The sequence below is a fragment of the Entelurus aequoreus genome, linkage group LG06 (assembly GCF_033978785.1).
Source record: "Entelurus aequoreus isolate RoL-2023_Sb linkage group LG06, RoL_Eaeq_v1.1, whole genome shotgun sequence".
Taxonomy (NCBI): Eukaryota; Metazoa; Chordata; class Actinopteri; order Syngnathiformes; family Syngnathidae; genus Entelurus; species Entelurus aequoreus.
In genome coordinates this window covers 79,417,654-79,435,375 of record NC_084736.1, presented here as the reverse complement: position 1 = coordinate 79,435,375, position 17,722 = coordinate 79,417,654, and the positions used below count along the sequence as shown (strand labels likewise).

Genomic DNA, 17,722 nt, shown 5'->3' with positions numbered 1-17,722 from the left:
CTTGAACATTGCTTTATATTGTCAGAAAAGAAGAGGAAGGAATTTAAAAGGTAAAAAGGTATATGTGTTTAAAAATCCTAAAATCATTTTTAAAGTTTTTCTCTAAAATTGTCTTTCTGACAGTTATAAGAAGCAAAGTAAAAATAAATTATGAAATTATTTAAACAAGTGAAGACCAAGTCTTTAAAATATTTTCTTGGATTTTCCAATTCTATTTGAGTTTTGTCTCTCTTAGAATTAAAAATGTCGGGCAAAGCGAGACCAGCTCGCTAGTAAATAAATACAATTTAAAAAATAGAGGCAGCTCACTGGTAAGTGCTGCTATTTGAGCTATTTTTAGAACAGGCCAGCGGGCTACTCATCTGTGTTACGGTAACAGGACTGAGTAGAGCTCAAGGCACACAACTTAAATAACTTCAGAAGTATATTACAGCACATACAACAGTGCAATGTATACATGCATGTGACATTAAAGGAATATATCAGATATGTCATCATCAATTGGGACATGTTTCGGGACTTCAACTCACTACCCCGGTTTTTTTTTTCTTCCTTCTCTTTCAGGTCAATGTGACCTTGGTGTGGATTGAGTCTCCCTGTTCGACGTGAACAAAGAAAGCTAACAGACGCACTGGGGAGGAGAAGAAAAACAAGTAAGGGAGTGCAAACAGAACAAAAGGGTGGAGAAGAAAAACATATCGGCATCTTTGCTGCTTGTTTGAAAAGAATCCAAGGAAAGAATAGATGGCTAAAAGGAAGAAAAATGAAGTGGTTTGTGCATGTGTGTGTGTGTGTGCGTGTATTTGTGTGCGTGTATTTGTGTGTACGTGTGTTCTGGCAATGCTTAATGGGGACATCGCTCTGTTTACACAGTCACCTTTAGGGGACCTCTGATGGTATGGGGACCAAAAAAAACAGGTCCCCTAAAGCAGTGGTCCCCAACCACCGGGCCGCGGTCCGGTACCGGTCCGCGGACCGATTGGTACCGGGCCGCACAATAAATTTTTTTATTTTTTATTTTTTATTTTTATGAAATCAACATAAAAAACACAATATATACATTATATATCAATATAGATCAATACAGTCTGCAGGGATACAGTCCGTAAGCACACATGATTGTATTTATTTATGTAAAAAAAAAAATTTAAAAAAAAAAAAAAAAAAATTTATATACTGCGCCCCCCCACACACCAGTCCGTGGGAAAAATTTTCAAGCGTTGACCGGTCCGCAGCTACAAAAAGGTTGGGGACCACTGCCCTAAAGGGAAACCTTTTTAAATGATAGTCAGATCCATTCTGAAGATGCCTAAATGATGTTTCAGCTAAGATAAGATAATCCTTTATTGATCCCACTACAGGGAAATTTGGGTTACTTTGTTTACGTGTTTCAAATATTGGTAAAAGGAAAAATTAATTTTCTTGAAAAGTGAAACATTTTCCTATCCTGGCATTAATAGTACTGTGATTGTGTATGGTATCCATCCTGAGTTAAAACTAATACATTTTTCCAAAAACAAAATCTGGTTAAGTGTTCCTTAGGATGACATTCTCATACAGCATGATTATAAAACATTATTACATGAAGGTATGATTCACATTCAGAATGTTCCATCCTCCTATATATGGTAGTTGGAGTTGCGGACGACTTCATTACTGTTAAATAACAGTTTTCAGTAATGTCATTTTTTCAGTAAGTAATTTTACCTCATTGTTTTTATGCCTCCACAACCTGTAGAAAGGGTGGTCCCCAAAAGTGATGATCAAAATCTTGGTCCCCATTCCAAATGATAACCAGTTTGCTGTCCTTAAAAATGGCCAACTCGCATAACTTACTACTATGCGTGTGTATGGTCAAATCTACCTAGCAACAGCGGTCGGTCCTCACAACTACAAAAGTGAAATCTTTTTTTTTACTTTGTGTGTTTTGCATTTTAAAGTGAGTTTGCAACTCTCTACTCCCATCTAGTGCTAGATATATATTTTTTCATCATTCTAGCTATAGTGGAAAGGGGGGCCCTCACAACCTACTGACCAAAACGTGGGTCCACACAAAGTAGGCAAGACATGTATGTGTGTGTGTGTGTGTGTCTGTTCTTGCATGTCTACCCTTCTTGAGACATCAACCAGGAAAAGTAGCTTCCATATGAGGAGGTGTGATTAACTTAGGACCGAAATCATGGTCCCAATACGGAAAACCATCACATCTCATAGAGAATGTCTCATTTGCACCCCTGGTGGTGAAATCTATCAAAATGAGGGTGGTCCCAAAAAGGAGGGATTTTTCAAATTGACTGTGTGTGTTTTAAAAGTGCTCCCCCCTCTGGTCAACATATGAAATAACAAGTGTATGTAAACATTTTAAGTGCTCCCCCTCTGGCCAACATATGTAATAACATGTGTGTGTGTAAGAAAGTTAAATGCACCCCCTCTGGTCAAAATTAATAAATACATATGCATATACAGACATACTGTAATAACTTGAAGTAATTAATAAAGATTAAAAACCAATTATAAAAAAAATACAAATAAACCAAAAGCAGTCTTTTTCTCACAATGTGTCGACTTTTGTCTTATAAAATTGGGAACAATTTCTCATATTCTTTCTGTTTCTGTAATACTGCAATATTTTCTCATAAAATTATTACTTTTTTATGAAAAAATTATTACTTTTGTAATGCAAAATGGTGACATTTGTCATACAAAATTCTGACTTTTCACAATATTGCAAATGTTTTGGTTGTTTTTGAGTAAAATTATGACTTTTGTCATAATTTTGCCAAATAAAATTCATATTATTATTATAATATTGCCAAAATGTTGAAGTTTTCTTCCGAAATTGTGACTTTTGTCGAGTAAAATTACGACTCTTTTCATAAAATTGCCAAAATGTTGAGTTTTTCTTTTAAAATTGCAGCTGTTATTGAGTAAAATTCCAACTTTTATCATAATATTGCACAAATGTTCAGTTTTTCTTGTAAAATTTTGACTTGTGTTGAGTAAAATGACGACTTTTATCATAATACTGCCAAAATTCCAAGTTTTTCTTGTGAAACTGACCTTTTTCTTGTGAAATTCCAACTCATTTTTCCACAACAAGCTTTTTTATAATTGCATAGTATGTATATATTATTAATGTTGTAAATACATATCTTTAGATATCTAGAAAGGGTGGTCCTGAAGAGGGAGGCATTTTTTGGAGGTCTCAAGATGGTAACAAATACAATAGTGTGTGTGTGTGTGTGTGTGTGTGTGTGTGTGTGTGTGCATGTTCATGTACGTGTGTGTAAAATGAGCCAAGAATGAAGAGAAATGAGAAAGTAAATATGCAGATGGAAAAGGAAATCCATACTGCAAGGGGGGAGGAGGGTGGCACTTGTCAAAACAGGACGGGGAAATTACAGGCAATTTCAGGTACCCCCGAAAAGAAACGATTGTGAAGTGCGGTGCATGAGGCGGCAGATAAAGACAGATGCAAACAAAAAGACAAGGAGAGAGACAGAAAGATAAAAGGGGGTTGAGGGAAGAGACTGGATGGCAGATCTGAAAGCCTTTTTGTTTCGGAAAAAAAGTGGAGCTTGAGTGTGTGTGTGCATGTGGAATTGATGGTGGCACATATATTTGGACCAAACACACACACACACACACACACACACACACACACATACACACACACACAGCTAGAAACATACAAAAACACAACTAAACACATCATTCAAACTCTATAACTTCCAATAATTCTGGTTGTGCATACCGACCTCGAAGCAATTTTATTTGGTATGTGTTGTAGTGATGAGTGTGACCAGTAGATGGCAGTCAAACATAAGAGATACGTGTAGGCTGCACAATGATGGCAATATGACTCAAGTAAACAACACCAATATTGTATATGTTCCATTGAAAATATAGAACATTACACACGGCGCTCAAAAAATCTATCAAAATGTTTTAGTACGACTTTGGTAAGCTATGAAGCCACACCGCTTGATGTGCTTCAACATAGGAGTATTATTATGGTGTGTGTATAAGGTAAGACATATTATCTGGCGTTTTGTTTCGCAATATTACGCAAAAGCAACTTTTCTTACCTTCTGGTACCTGCTGATCTGTATTTGGGATCTGCATAGATCCTGAAAAATTGCACGAGTCCGCCTTTGTAGTCGATAAGCTTCTTCTTTTTCTGTCATGATCCGTGGTCCGGATCATGTTTTTGTTATGTTCTGTTAATTTTGAGTTCCTGTTTGTGCACCTCCTGTGTTTGTTACCGTGGTTACTTATTGTTTTCACCTGCCTCTGGTGTTCGGGACGCTCACCTGTCTCTAATCAGAGTCATTATTTAAGCCTGCCTTTGCCAGTCAGTCGGCCTGGCGTCATTGTTTGCTTCACGCAACCTACTACTAAGTCTTGTTTGTTCCATGCCATAGTTTATGCTAAGTTGTCTAAGTAAGTCTTGTTTATTTCATGCCACAGTCAACGTAAGTTTTCCTTGTTCATAGTTTATGCTAAGTGTTAGTTTAGCTCCTAGTGCGATCAGCGCGTTATGCCTTCGCCTTGTGTTCTGTTTTTTGTAGTACTTTGATTTTGAGGAATAAATCATGTTTTTACCTGCACGCCTTGTCCGGAATAGTCCGTCTGCCTTCCTGGGAGAACGACCCCGCAGTAATCTGCAACCCCGCCGTGACATTTTCTCTTATCTTCTTGTTATGGGACATCCATCCTCCACTGTTGCCATTTCTAATATAAAGTAGTGTAAAGTTCTTACTTATATCTGTCAGTAAACTCGCCATTAAAGGTCTAAAACATACCGGTGTAGTGAATTTACATTATTCACCCAAGGAACTTTAGTTATTAGACAGTTCCGGTCGGACGGTTTTTCACGGGACACATTTCCGGTGTTGTTGATGTTTCCGGGGGATGAGGAGATGCTGCTCCGTTATTGATTGAAGTAAAGTCTGAATGTCATTAAAACAGTTAGCGCCATCTTTTGACACTTCTTCCACTCCCGTCCTTGCACGCTACACCGCTACAACAAAGATGACGGGGGGAGAAGACGCTGCCGAAGGTGAGCCACGTAAATAAGACCCGCCCACAAAACGGCGTATCCCATACTTGCCAACCTTGAGACCTCCGATACCGGGAAGGTGGGGGGACGGGGGTGGGGTGGGGGGCGTGGTTAAGAGGGGAATATATTTAAGCTAGAATTCACCAACTCAAGTATTTCATATATATATATATTTACACATATTTATGAAATACTTGACTTTCAGTGAATTCTAGCTATATATATATATATTTATTTTATTATACATATAAATAAATTGATACGTCGTGATAAAACAAAACATTGAGGTGTTTGTTTATTCTGTTATTGATCGATCAATCCACTTTATTTACATAGCACATTTAAACAACTGAATGTTTCCAAAGTGCTGCACAACAATATTAAAAACAATATTCAAATATTATCCTTAGCTCCACCGATGACTGAATAAAATCAAAAAATAAATACATATTAAACCAATATAAAATAAATATGATTAAATACGATTTTAAAGGGTAAAACTAATTAAAACAGTAAATAGAACCCGGCCAATACGGCCGGGTTAACTTATAAAAGTGCAATTTTAAATTTCCCGGCAAACTTCCGGCTGAAAACGTTTCGATGCGATGACATTTGCGGTGACGTCAATGGTTGAAGCGGAAGTATTGGTACACCTTTGTATCCAATACAAAAAAGCTCTGTTTTCATCGCAAAATTCCACAGTATTCTGGACATCTGTGTTGGTGAATCTTTTGCAATTTGTTTAATGAACAATGGAGACTGCAAAGAAGAAAGCTGTAGGTGGGATCAGTGTATTAGCGGCCGGCTGCAGCAACACAACCAGGAGGACTTTTGAGTCGGATAGCAGACGCGCTATCCGACGCTAGCCGCCGACCGCATCGGTGATCGGGTGAAGTCGCTCGTCGCGCTGTCGATCGCTGGAACGCAGGTGAGCACGGGTGTTGATGAGCAGATGAGGGCTAGCGTAGGTGGAGCGCTAATGTTTTTATCATAGCTCTGACGAGGTCCCGTAGCTAAGTTAGCTTCAATGGCGTCGTTAGCAACAGCATTGCTAGGCTCCGCCAGGCTGGACAGCATTAGCCGTGTGGTTACAGGTCCAGTGTTTGGTTCGGTGTCTCCTGATAGTAGTATTGTTGATCTTCTGTCTATCCTTCCAGTCAGGGGCTTATTTATTTTGTTTCTATAAGCCCGACGCTACCACGTTAGCTCCGTAGCTAAAGTTCTTCGCCGATGTATTGTCGTGGAGATAAAAGTCACTGTGAATGTCCATTTCGCGTTCTCGACTCTCATTTTCAAGAGGATATAGTATCCCAGGTGGTTTAAAATACAAATCTGTGATTTAAATAGAAAAAGGAGAGAGTGTGGAATCCAATGAGCCAGCTTGTACCTAAGTTACGGTCAGAGCGAAAAAAGATACGTCCTGCACTGCACTCTAGTCCTTCACTCTCATGTTCCTCATCCACGAATCTTTCATCCTCACTCAAATTAATGGGGTAATCGTCGCTTTCTCTGTCCGAATCGCTCTCGCTGCTGGTGTAAACAACGGGGAAATCTATCAAAATGTTTTAGTACGACTTTGGTAAGCTATGAAGCCACACCGCTTGATGGATTGTCGGCGCATTAAACATAGGAGTATTATTATGGTGTGTGTATAAGGTAAGGCATATTATCTGGCGTTTTGTTTCGCAATATTACGCAAAAGCAACTTTTCTTACCTTCTGGTACCTGCTGATCTGTATTTGGGATCTGCATAGATCCTGAAAAATTGCACGAGTCCGCCTTTGTAGTCGATAAGCTTCTTCTTCTGTCATGATCCGTGGTCCGGATCATGTTTTTGTTATGTTCTGTTAATTTTGAGTTCCTGTTTGTGCACCTCCTGTGTTTGTTACCATGGTTACTTATAGTTTTCACCTGCCTCTGGTGTTCGGGACGCTCACCTGTCTCTAATCAGAGTCATTATTTAAGCCTGCCTTTGCCAGTCAGTCGGCCTGGCGTCATTGTTTGCTTCACGCAACCTACTACTAAGTCTTGTTTGTTCCATGCCATAGTTTATGATATACAAATCTGTGATTTAAATAGAAAAAGGAGAAAGTGTGGAATCCAATGAGCCAGCTTGTACCTAAGTTACGGTCAGAGCGAAAAAAGATACGTCCTGCACTGCACCCTAGTCCTTCACTCTCACGTTCCTCATCCACGAATCTTTCATCCTCACTCAAATTAATGGGGTAATCGTCGCTTTCTCGGTCCGAATCGCTCTCGCTGCTGGTGTAAACAATGGGGAAATGTGAGGAGCCTTTCAACCTGCGACGTCACGCTACTTCCGGTACAGGCAAGGCTTTTTTTTATCAGCGACCAAAAGTTGCGAACTTTATCGTCGATGTTCTCTACTAAATCCTTTCAGCAAAAATATGGCAATATCGCGAGATGATCAAGTATGACACATAGAATGGATCTGCTATCCCCGTTTAAATTAAAAAAAATTCATTTCAGTAGGCCTTCAAGACAAGACTTAAAACAGTCCACTGTGGGAGCAGTTTGAACATGGAGGGGCAGAGTGTTCCAGAGCTTGGGTTCGACCACAGAGAAGGCCCCTGTCTCCCCTGGTTTTAAGTCTGGTCTTGGGCACCACGAGCTGGAGCTGGCTCTCGGACCTCAGAGCGCGCAAAATAGTGGTGGTTTAAAGGCCTACTGAAATGATTTTTTTTAATTTAAACGGGAATAGCAGATCCATTCTATGTGTCATACTTGATCATTTCGCGATATTGCCATATTTTTGCTGAAAGGATTTAGTAGAGAACATCGACGATAAAGATCGCAACTTTTGGTATCTGATAAAAAAAAACCTTGCCCCTACCGGAAGTAGCGTGACGTTACAAGACAAAGGATTCCTCACAATTCCGCTTTGTTTACAATGGAGCGAGAGAGATTCGGACCGAGAAAGCGACGATTACCCCATTAATTTGAGCGAGGATGAAAGATTCGTGGATGAGGAACGTTACAGTGAAGGATTAGAGAGGCAGTGATGGACGTATCTTTTTTCGCTCTGACCGTAACTTAGGTACAAGCTGGCTCATTGGATTCCACACTCTCTTCTTTTTCTATTGTGGATCACAGATTTGTATTTTAAACCACCTCGGATACTATATCCTCTTGAAAATGAGAGTCGAGAACGCGAAATGGACATTCACAGTGACTGAACATGTAAATACACGGTTAATAATTTTCAGCTTTGTGAAGCTAAAAAAATAGAAGCTAAGTTAGCTGCAGAGCTAACGTGATAGCATAGCAGTCTCAAATGCAGATAGAAACGAAATTAAAAAAAACCCTGACTGGAAGGATAGACAGAAGATCAAAAATACTATTAAACCATGAACATGTAAATACACAGTTAATAATTTTCAGCTTTGCGAAGCTAAAAAAAATAGAAGCTAAGTTAGCTACAGAGCTAACGTGATAGCAGGCTCAAATGCAGATAGAAACAAAATTAAAAAAAACCCTGACTGGAAGGATAGACAGAAGATCAACAATACTATTAAACCATGAACATGTAAATACACTGTTAATAATTTTTAGCTTGGCGAAGCTAAAAAAATAGAAGCTAACTTAGCTACGGAGCTAACGTGATAGCAGTCTCAAATGCAGATAGAAACTAAATTTTAAAGAAAACCCTGACTGGAAGGATAGACAGAAGATCAAAAATACTATTTAACCATGAACATGTAAATACACGGTTAATAATTTTCAGCTTTGCGAAGCTAAAAAAATAGAAGCTAACTTAGCTACGGAGCTAACGTGATAGCATCAGTCTCAAATGCAGATAGAAACTAAAAAAAAAAAAACCCTGACTGGAAGGATTGACAGAAGATCAAAAATACTATTAAACCATGAACATGTAAATACACAGTTAATAATTTTCAGCTTTGCGAAGCTAAAAAAATAGAAGCTAAGTTAGCTACAGAGCTAACGTGATAGCAGGCTCAAATGCAGATAGAAACAAAATTTTAAAAAACCCTGACTGGAAGGATAGACAGAAGATCAACAATACTATTAAACCATGAACATGTAAATACACTGTTAATAATTTTCAGCTTTGCGAAGCTAAAAAATAGAAGCTTAGTTAGCTACAGAGCTAACGTGATAGCAGGCTCAAATGCAGATAGAAACAAAATTAAAAAAAACCCTGACTGGAAGGATAGACAGAAGATCAACAATACTATTAAACCATGAACATGTAAATACACAATTAATAATTTTCAGCTTGGCGTAGCTAAAAAAATAGAAGCTAACTTAGCTACGGAGCTAACGTGATAGCATCAGTCTCAAATGCAGATAGAAACTAATTTAAAAAAAAACCCTGACTGGAAGGATAGACAGAAGATCAAAAATACTATTAAACCATGAACATGTAAATACACAGTTAATAATTTTCAGCTTTGCGAAGCTAAAAAAAATAGAAGCTAAGTTAGCTACAGAGCTAACGTGATAGCAGGCTCAAATGCAGATAGAAACAAAATTTAAAAAAACCCTGACTGGAAGGATAGACAGAAGATCAACAATACTATTAAACCATGAACATGTAAATACACGGTTAATAATTTTCAGCTTGGCGAAGCTAAAAAAATAGAAGCTAACTTAGATGCGGCGGCGGCGGGCATTGTACGCTTTTGACGGCACCCCGGCCGCCATCAGAGTCGGCAAGAAACATATATTTCCCCAAAGTTACGTACGTGACATGCACATATCGTCACGCACGTACGGGCAAGCGATCAAATGTTTGCAAGCCAAAGCTGTACTCACCGTAGTGCGTCTGCTATCCTGCTCAAAACACAACACAACCTCCTGGTGTTGGTGTTGCTGCATCCGGCCGCTAATACACCGATCCCACCTACAACTTTCTTCTTTGCAGTCTCCATTGTCCATTAAACAAATTGCAAAAGATTCACCAACACAGATGTCCAGAATACTGTGGAATTTTGTCCAAGAAAACAGAGCTATTTGAATTGGGTCCGAACACTTCCCTTGACCTCGTGACGTCACGCGCATACGTCATCATACCGCAACGTTTTCAAGCGGAAGTTTCCCGGGAAATTTAAAATTGCACTTTATAAGTTAACCCGGCCGTATTGGCATGTGTTGCAATGTTAAGATTTCATCATTGATATATAAACTATCAGACTGCGTGGTCGGTAGTAGTGGCTTTCAGTAGGCCTTTAAAGCACAAAATATGCACAACCCTGAGAGAAAAGTCGATATTTATTATTTACGATCTTTGCGGACATGCAACCTATGTCCTTGTCAAAGCAGCACGCTGGATGTGGCGAGATATGGCCGTGTGTATATGCTCGCCGCTGGTGATGAACGACTCTTACTCACAATCCTCCCGGCGGCTTGATGGGGGCGACGAGGAGTTATGGCGGACTTTAGTAAAGTGACTCCAAATAAAAAAGTCATTTTGATACAAGATGCTGAGGCACAGGAGCAGCAGGGATGGTGAACTTCAACACACCCTCAAAGGCACACGTGCAGTGTAGGGCAGTGTTTTTCTACCTTTTTTGGAGCCAAGGCGCATTGTTTGCGTTGAAAAAATGCGAAGGCTCACCACCAGCAGAAATCGTTAAAAAACGAAACTCGGTTGACAGTAAAAAGTCGTTGTCGCAATTGTTGGGTATGACTTTAAACCATAACCAAGCATGCATCACTATAGCTCTTGTCTCAAAGTAGGTGTACTGTCACCACCTGTCACATCACCCCCTGACTTATTTGGACTTTTTTGCTGTTTTCCCGTGTGTAGTGTTTTAGTTCTTGTCTTGCGCTCTTTTTTTGGTATTTTCCTGTAGCAGTTTCATGTCTTCCTTTGAGCGATATTTCCCGCATCTACTTTGTTTTAGCAATCAAGAATATTCCAGTTGTTTTGATCCTTCTTTGTGGGGACATTGTTGATTGCCATGACATGTTCGGATGCACATTGTCTTTGCTCCACAGTAAGTCTTTGCTGTCGTCCAGCATTCTGTTTTTGTTTACTTTGTAGCCAGTTCACTTTTAGTTTCGTTCTGCATAGCCTTCCCTAAGCTTCAATGCCTTTTCTTAGGGCATACTTGCCAAACTTGAGACCTCCAATATCGGGAGGTGGGGGGTAGGGGGTGGGGGTGGGCGGGTTGGGGGGTGGGGGGTTGGGGGGGGTGGCGGGGGTTGTGGTTGGGGGCGTGGTTATTTACAGCTAGAATTCACCAACTCGAGTATTTCATATATATTTCATATATATATATATATATATATATATATATATATATATATATATATATATATATATATATATATATATATATATATATATATATATATATATATGTATATATATATATATATATGTGTATATATATATATATATATATATATATATATATATATATATATATATATATATATATATATATATATATATATATATATATATATATATATATATATATATATATATATATATATATATATATATATATATATATATATATGTATATATATATACAGTGGGGCAAAAAAGTATTTAGTCAGCCACCCATTGGTTGTCAATGGGTGGCTGACTAAATACTTTTTTGCCCCACTGTATATATATATACATATATATATATATATATGTGTATATATATATATATATATATATATATATATATATATATACATATATATATATATATATATATATATATATATATATATATACATATATATATATATATATATATATATATACATATATATATATATATATATATATATATATATATATATATATATATATATATATATATATATATATATATATATATATGTATGTATATATATATGTATGTATATATATATATATATATATATATATATATGTATGAAATACTTGACTTTCAGTGAATTCTAGCTATATATATATATATATATATATATATATATATATATTTATTTTATTTACATATAAATAGAATAAATACTTGAATTTCAGTGTTCCGGTGGCTATCCATTAGATGGCAGTATTGTCCTGTTTAACTTCTCCGTTCATGATGAGTATATAATTTCGGCCACCGTGTTCAATGGAGAAGTCTGTTCTACAAAATGTACAGGCAACATACACCTTCCCCTTCGAACTGTCCTGGATGAACTGAAATTCTTGTTTCCATTCGTTTTGGAACTTGCAAGCGTATTTCTTCATCGTGCTCGTCGACGGCGTCGCCATGTCTGTAATTTCCTCGTTATTCTGCTTCGTCTCCTTGTTGTGTGCGCAGTTGTGCACTCTACTCTCTAAAAGCCCTAGATGTTATGACGTTATTGGGCAGGCAAGCTGTTTATATTGTGGGAAAGCGGACGTGAGAACAGGCTGTCCCCACTCAGTCTCAGGTCTGCATTGAGCTGGAGGGGGCGTGGCCTCCAGCTCCGGCTGAATACCGGGAGTTTGTCGGGAGAAAATCTCTGCCGGGAGGTTGTCGGGAGAGGCGCTGAATACCGGGATTCTCTCCCTAAAAACGGGAGGGTTGGCAAGTATGTCTTAGGGGCACTCACCTTTTGTTTATTTTTGGTTTAAGCACTACGCACTTTTTTACCTGCACACTGCCTCCCGCTGTTTCCGACATCTACAAAGCAATTAGCTACCGGCTGCCACCTACTGATATGGAAGAGTATTACACGGTTACTCTGCAGAGCTCTAGACAGCACCGACACCCAACAACAACACATCATTTGCAGACTATACTTACTGGTTTGCAACAAATATTTTTAACCCAAATAGGTGAAATTAGATCATCTCCCACGTGGTGTTGCAAAGGGGTGGAAAGTTTCCGGTAAATTCCGGAGTAGTTTTAGCTAATAATTAGGGATGTCGGATAATGGCTTTTTGCCGATATCCGATATTCCGATATTGTCCAACTCTTTAATTACCGATACCGATATCAACCGATACCGATATCAACCGATATATGCAGTCGTGGAATTAACACATTATTATGCCTAATTTGGACAACCATGTATGGTGAAGATGAGGTACTTTTTAAAAAATAAAATAAAATAAGATAACTAAATTAAAAACATTTTCTTGAATAAAAAAGAAAGTAAAACAATATAAAAACAGTTACATAGAAACTAGTAATGAATGAAAATGAGTAAAATTAACTGTTAAAGGTTAGTACTATTAGTGGAGTGGACCAGCAGCACGCACAATCATGTGTGCTTACGGACTGTATCCCTTGCAGACTGTATTGATATATATTGATATATAATGTAGGAACCAGAATATTGATAACAGAAAGAAATGGGGGGAGGGAGGTTTTTTGGGTTGGTGCACTAATTGTAAATGTATCTTGTGTTTTTATGTTGATTTAATAAAAAAAAAAAATTAAAAAAAAAAAACAACCGATACAGATAATAAAAAAACCGATACCGATAATTTCCGATATTACATTTTAACGACATCCCTACTAATAATCATGCCGCAAGATCTAGCATGTTGCATTAACCTACTCAGTGGCCTAGTGGTTAGAGTGTCCGCCCTGAGATGGGTAGGTTGTGAGTTCAAACCCCGGCCGAGTCATACCAAAGACTATAAAAATGGGAGCCATTACCTCCCTGCTGGGCACTCAGCATCAAGGGTTGGAATTGGGGGTTAAATCATCAAAAATGATTCCCGGGCGCGGCCACCGCTGCTGCCCACTGCTCCCCTCACCCCCCAGGGGGTGATCAAGGGTGATGGGTCAAATGCAGAGAATAATTTCGCCACACCTAGTGTGTGTGTGACAATCATTGGTACTTTAACTTTAACTTTAAATGTTTATTCCCATTAATTTCCCATTAATTCCCATGGAAAGTTTCCAACGGCACACCAGACTGTATCTCACGGCACACCAGTGGTTGAAAAACACCGGTGTAGAGTACAACACGCACACAAACTTTAGCACAAAGCAGAGGTGTGGAAAAAAACCGCCTCGGGTAACATTTGAGCAATCTATATTTATTTCCGAGGACTCTGCCCCCTTTTGCCTCACTTTCTGTATCCCGATGCAGTTACCGTTTGTCGGCTTTAATAATTGTGGCTCTGTCTTCCTGTCGCTCACACTTTGTATGGGTATTGCTTGTCCGGGGGTCTGCTCTGACAGGATGCCATCATACAGCCGGAGTGAGGAAAACAGGCGAGGCGAGGGGGAAGGAAGGGGGGGGGGTGGACGTGACAGGGGGTTGAGATAGAGAAGGAAATGGAGGGTGAAGGGAATGCAAGAATGATGGTGGAGGTTGTATACATCAGAGCAGCATGACACTTGTCAGGAAGGAGCAGATGAAATGTGTTGCTCTTACACAACTTGTCACAATCCGACTCCTTTGCAGCCTTGTACGACGCTGCCATACAGCACTGTTTGCCTTCAATTACCACACGCGCTCTGTTTGTTACACGTAACAACGTAATTAAAGGTGTAAACTGTACGCCGTCTTTGCGGTTCAGTTTGTGCAGTATTTGGCCACCTATCCGAATGATCAGAATGTCAGGTTCAAACACTGAAGAAGCAAGGAGTCATGCAGAGACAGAGTTCCATTTCGCACATGAGGAGAACGCATGGAGCTGCACACTTAGTCACAGCCTCGCCCTACGCTCTAAGGTGCAGCTCCCGTGTCCCTCTATTTATTCAGGAGTTCCACAGTCAACATCACTGAGGCCGCCTCTAAAAGGAGTGGTCACACATATCATGCAAAGCAGGTCCAGTACGCACAATACGTGACGGAATGTGCTGGGGGCCTTGTGATTTCGCCCTGTCTCTGCTTCGTTGCGGTCCTTGAAGTCCTTGGCTGTTAGTGGGCTAAAACAAAAATGAACATCTGTGGCTGAGGCCACCCCTCAGACAAGAAGTTTTTGTCCTTGCACAGATAGAAAAAGTACAGCTTGAGCACAATAGCTAATAACTAGAGCAACGGACTTTAAGCATACTAAAGTTGTGTGATAATACATGGTCATTCTAACATTTACCATAGGATGCCGCCTGTGCAACAAATCCAGTGGTGAAATTCCCCCGCTCCTAAATATTCCAAAAAAAATGTCACTATTTTACAAAAACAACCAAAAAATTGGCAATATTGTGAAAAGTCAGAATTTTATATGACAAATGTCACCATTTTGCATTACAAAAGTAATAATTTTTACATAAAAAAGTAATAATTTTATGAGAAAATATTGCAATATTACAGAAACAGAAAGAATATGAGAAATTGTTCCCAATTTTATAAGAAAAAAGTCGACACATTGTGAGAAAAAGACTGCTTTTAGTAAAAAAATATATATATATATTTTTTTTTGTTTATAATTGGTTTTTAATCTTTATTAATTACTTCAAGTTATTACAGTATGTCTCTATATACATTTTTTTTTTTTTTTTTAAATTAATTTTGGGCCAAAGGGGGCACATTTAAATGTCTTACACACACATGTTATTACATATTTTGGCCAAAGGGGGAGCACTTCAAATTTTTACACACACTTGTTATTTCATATGTTGACCAGAGGGGGAGCACTTTTAAAAGCGACACACAGTCAATTTGAAAAATCCCTCCTTTTTGGGACCGCCCTCATTTTGATAGATTTCACCACCAGGGGTGCAAATGATACATTCTCTATGAGATGCAATGTTATTGGGACCATGATTTACATCACTTTTTCACACCTCCTCATATGGAAGCTACTTTTCCTTGTTGATGTCTCAAGAAGGGTAGACATACAAGAACACACACACACACACACCTTCTTGTATTAGTGACCTTTTGGAGACCTCCGGAAAAAATGCCTACCTCTTTAGGACCACCCTAAAGATTAGTATTCTACAACATTAATAATATATACATACTATGCAAATATAAAAAAGCTTGTTGTGAAAAATGAGTTGGAATTTCACAAGAAAAAGGTCAGTTTCACAAGAAAAACTTAGAATTTTGGCAGTATCATGATAAAAGTCGTCATTTTACTCGACATAAGTCAAAGTTTTACAAGAAAAACGGAACATTTGTGTAATATTGTGATAATAGTTGGAATTTTACTCAATAACAGTCGCAATTTTACAAGAAAGGCTTTAAAATTTGGCAATTTTATGAAAAGAGTCGTAATTTTACTGGAAAAAAGTCACAATTTTATGAGAAAACTTAAAAATGTTGGCAATGTTATAATAATAATCGGAATTGTGCTTGGCAAAATTATGACAAAAGTAATAATTGTATTCAAGAAATGTCACTATTTTACAAAAACAACCAAAAAATTGGCAATATTGTGATAAAAGTCAGAATTTATACAACAAATGTCACCATTTTGCATTAAAAAGTAATAATTTTACATAAAAAAGTAAAAATTTTACGAGAAAATATTGCAATATTACAGAAACAGAAATAATACGAGAAATTGTTCCCAATTTTATAGGAAAAAAGTCGACACATTGTGAGAAAAAGACTGTTTTTAAATCATTTATTTTTAGGGGTATTTTTTGTTTTTAATTGGTTTTTAATCTCTATTAATTACTTGAAGTTATTACAGTATGTCTCGATACACATATTCATTTATTTTTTATTAATTTTGGGGCAAAGGGGGGCGCATTTCAATTTCTTACACTCTTGTTATTTCATATGTTGACCAAAGGGGAGCACTTAAAATTTGTACATACACTTGTTATTTCATATGTTGACCAGAGGGGGAACACTTTTAAAACCGACACAGTCAATTTGAAAAATCCCTCCTTTTTGGGACCGCCCTCATTTTGATAGATTTCACCACCAGGGGTGCAAATGAGACATTCTCTATTAGATGCAATGTTATTGGGACCAAGATTTATGTCATCACTTGTTCACACCTCCTCATATGGAAGCTACTTTTCCTTGTTGATGTCTCAAGAAGGGTAGACATACAAGAACACACACACACACACACACATTCTTGTATTAGTGACCTTTTTGAGACCTCCGGAAAAAATGCCTACCTCTTTAGGACCACCCTAAAGATTAGTATTCTACAACATTAATAATATATACATACTATGCAAATATAAAAAAGCTTGTTGTGAAAAATGAGTTGGAATTTCACAAGAAAAAGGTCAGTTTCACTAGAAAAACTTAGAATTTTGGCAGTATCATGATAAAAGTCGTAATTTTTTTTTTACAAGAAAAACCGAACATTTGTGCAATATTATGATAAATGTTTACAAGAAAAGCTTAACATTTTGGCAATTTTATGAAAAGAGTAGTAATTTTACTGGACAAAAGTCACAATTTTATAACAAAACTTTTGGCAATATTATAATCATAATCGGAATTTTACATGGCAAAATTATGACAAAAGTAATCATTTTATTCAAGAAATGTCACTATTTTACAAGAACAACCAAAAAATTGTCAATATTGTGATAAAAGTCTGAATTTTGTATGACAAATGTCACCATTTTGCATTACAAAAGTAATAATTTTACATAAAAAAGTAATAATTTTACGAGAAAATATTGCAATATTACAGAAACAGAAAGAATATGAGAAATTGTTCCCAATTTCATAAGAAAAAAGTTGACACATTGTGAGAAAAATATATTTTTTAGTTCATTTATTATTTTGTTATTTTTTGTTTGTAATTGGTTTTTAATATTTATTAATTACTTCAAGTTACTA

The 17,722-nt window shown here is 37.5% G+C and overlaps 1 long non-coding RNA gene across 1 annotated transcript in view; it reads left to right on the top strand.

The window, feature by feature from the left end:
- LOC133652644 (uncharacterized) overlaps window positions 1-17,722 on the top strand; it is a 201,715-nt gene that overhangs the window by 133,056 nt on the left and 50,937 nt on the right. The window contains exon 2 of the long non-coding RNA XR_009826605.1: window positions 565-653. This is a non-coding gene — a long non-coding RNA (uncharacterized LOC133652644). The remainder of the gene's footprint in view (window positions 1-564; window positions 654-17,722) is intronic.